We start from the raw sequence: 3,272 nt of genomic DNA, 5'->3' as shown, positions 1-3,272 counted from the left end.
GGCAGAAAACCACAAAATTACTTACCTTTGATAACATATTGGGGTTTACAATCACATTAGAATGAGTGGTGTAAACTATTATTATGAACACACCTCAAACAAAACAATGAGGCCATATTGTAATGATTCACTAGATTGTGCTCAGTAGACATTTGTTGAAAATAATCTACTTTTCTCCCAGGACAATATGTTGCCCAAAGTAAGGGCTCAACAAACATTTTGCTGAGTATACTATGAAAGAGGCGAGAAGAGAGGACTCTTAACTGGCTGTCAAGTATTGTATTTGAAATTACCTGGGAAATAAGAGTTTAAGAAAGATGTAAATAGCATGTGACGTACAAGTAAATAAATTCAAGATGCCAACAAAGCAAACAATTAAGCAAAACACTGGCACCAGAATAAACAATGACAAGGTTTGTCAATAGCACACACACACACACACACAAAAAAAAGGGGGGAACTGACTTTTTTAAGAGACAACCAAGAAAATTTATATTGGACCATTCCTTTTTCCACCCAATTCAGGTTGAGACAGACCAATAGAGGCACTGTAATAGACTATGACTGTCTTCCTTAATATTCAGACATTCTAGTTTTCAGTAATTTATTATGGACCTATTACTCATGAATCACTAGAAACCTATTCATATTTAGAGATTAGCTTCCACAAGTATAACGTTGAATTTCCTTTTATTTGTCCTAAAATGCTTACTTTTAAACTTGAAGGGACTTCAATTATTCCATGTAGCTTTCAATAACATTCTTTTATCTTTTCAGACCAGAGTCAAAATATTCTTACAGTATTCATACTGCAGCACCTTCCACCCACCCTTTGGTCGCTTGAACTGCCCTTCTTTGGTTCTTTTTCCGCTTTCTCAGATCTTTCTTGAAGTGTAGTAAGCAGAACTGTACTGGGTATTCCAGCTGCAGTTTGGTCTATCATTGTTGGAATGGCTTCTGCTACACCATGGTCTTCCAGTTGGTCTACTGTTTCTAGAACTATAAGATCTTCTATAGTTGTAATCAAAAGAGCGACTTCTTGATCTCCTTCTTTCATAACTTCGGCTTCTAGAACGTCTGTATCTGTCATAATCATCGTAGCGTGAAGAACTGTACACATTCCTTCCTTCCTTGGCTTTCATCTGATTTGGTGTCTTCCGATCTTCTTGTGCAAATTGGATTTCAATTTGACGTCCACAAATCCATTTTCTGTCCAAATTATGTAAAGCATCTTCGGCATCACGAACATCCTCAAATTGAACTTAAGCAAATCCTCTTGGACGACGAGTGTAGAAATCAAGTGGAACATACACATCAACTATAGGACCATAGCGACCAAATTCTCGACGTAAATCTTCAGACCTGGTCTCATCAGCCACGTTCCTCACGAACAGAGACGTGTTGGGGGGACGCAGGTAGCGGGACATGTCGGCAGCGTGGGTATCAGCCAGGTGCACTAACGGGCTCCACAAAGCGTCTGCACGTCCTCCGGCGGATCCTCAGAGACACTCACAGCCCGGTATTTTCATTTCTTAAACAGCGCATCGATTGTTTGTTTTCTGATGCAGACACTCCACATTTTTAATTTTATATCTTAAAAGTCTTGACATCTAGAAATGATTGCTTAAAAAAATCAGAATGACTGTAAGCATGGATTTTTTATTTTATTTTTTTCATTTTGGTGAAAGGACAAATCTCAGGAAGAATCTAATTATATCAAAACCACTCACCTTTGGTGACTCCCACGTAAACCAAGTTAGTAAAGAAATCTTCACCTGTGGTTTGTAGAGCTTGGCCAAGGACCAAAGAGTAGCCTAAATGGATGGATCCAATGGGAGTCTTCTCTAAATGAACCGTATCTTTTGAGGTTCTCCTATTAACCTTGAATTGATAGATCCATATTCAAATTTTTCTGTATCAAGTGAGAAGCTGCTTTCAGAATAAAAATAGAAACAAACCATCTATTTTTCTTTGTCTTGCATTTCTTTTTGTTTGCATTTTATCAAACACCATCTGGAAAACATGAAGAAATATACTGTATGTGATATATGGATGTGTTCTGCAGCATCACTGGGATGAAGAGGGAGTTTAGAGTGCAGTAAAAGGAAAATTATAGTGGATTTTAACAGACTAATGATAGGACCATCAGCCATTTCAGAGCATTCCCTAAAAAATGTGTGTGCATTCAGCTGTTGTTGCTTTATTATTGGGGAATTTTAGGTTTTATATATGTATGCTATTGAAAATAGAGAATGATATCATGGTAATTAAGGGCAAGCTCTATTCATCATTCCTATAAAATTTATATAGCAGATGATTATGTTTCAGACAGTTTGTTTAGGGTTTTACTTTTGTGGTGGTTCTATAACTTATAAGTCATTTATTCCAAGTTCATAAGGTCGATTCCATTAGTTTAACCCAAGTCACTCTTGGAGATCAGAGGAAAAAGAAATGGTTGTTTTGACACCACCACCCTCTATTAGTGTGGACTTCACCCTCAGATCTCTTTTCCAACTATACCTCTAATGGGTTTGACAGTACTTGCCAACTTATTTCTCAGAACAATAGTTGATGCTTTGGAAAATACAGTCAATAAATACTCAGGTGTCTCTATACCACACACTCATTTAGAAGGACCAGGGGCTCAGAATCAGTCTCTAAAAGATCGCATTCTTCCTGTGTTTCTGGAGTTTGTGTTCTGTGCTGTTTGGGGTTAACCCTGGACAATACTCATAGCTATTAGTTCACAGTGTTCTTGGGAGTCATTTGAAGTCAGCTGGTGCCCTGCTGGTGGGGCTGCTGAGTTCAGCATCACATCACCATAATTTCATGATGCGTTTGCACTAAGGGCTCTGGTACTGATTCTGAGTGAGGTAAGCACTTTTGGAGGCAGTGTTGACAAAGTGATCTGCTTATTCTGCCCCCCTCTCCTTGCAGGGTGTCTCATGCTCTTCTCATTCCTTCATGGAGATTCTTCCTCCTTAGCTTTTTCACCAGTGATACTTTCTAACTTGTATTATTGATGTTTATTGTTCAACAGATTTAAAATTAGAATATGAGGAGGCTTCCAAAAGTTAGTGGAAAAATGGAATGAAAAGATAATGGATTTTTTTCCATGAATTTTATGAAGCTCCACTGTGTCATTAAAGAGGTTTTTGTTTGTTTGTTTGTTTCTTTTTTAATTAAATTTTTTTATTTTGGATTGAGTGAAAGTTTACAGGGCACATCATCAGCTTCACATTCAACCATTCATATAGCTTGTTTCATTACAT

General features: G+C 37.5%; 1 pseudogene; it reads right to left on the bottom strand.

Moving 5' to 3' along the window:
- Positions 1 to 875: 875 nt before the first annotated feature.
- Positions 876 to 1,427, bottom strand: LOC102824535 (annotated as a pseudogene).
- Positions 1,428 to 3,272: the final 1,845 nt, after the last annotated feature.

The sequence above is a fragment of the Chrysochloris asiatica genome, unplaced genomic scaffold (assembly GCF_000296735.1).
Source record: "Chrysochloris asiatica unplaced genomic scaffold, ChrAsi1.0 scaffold00021, whole genome shotgun sequence".
Lineage (NCBI taxonomy): Eukaryota > Metazoa > Chordata > Mammalia > Afrosoricida > Chrysochloridae > Chrysochloris > Chrysochloris asiatica.
This window is presented reverse-complemented; position numbering and strand designations above follow the sequence as displayed.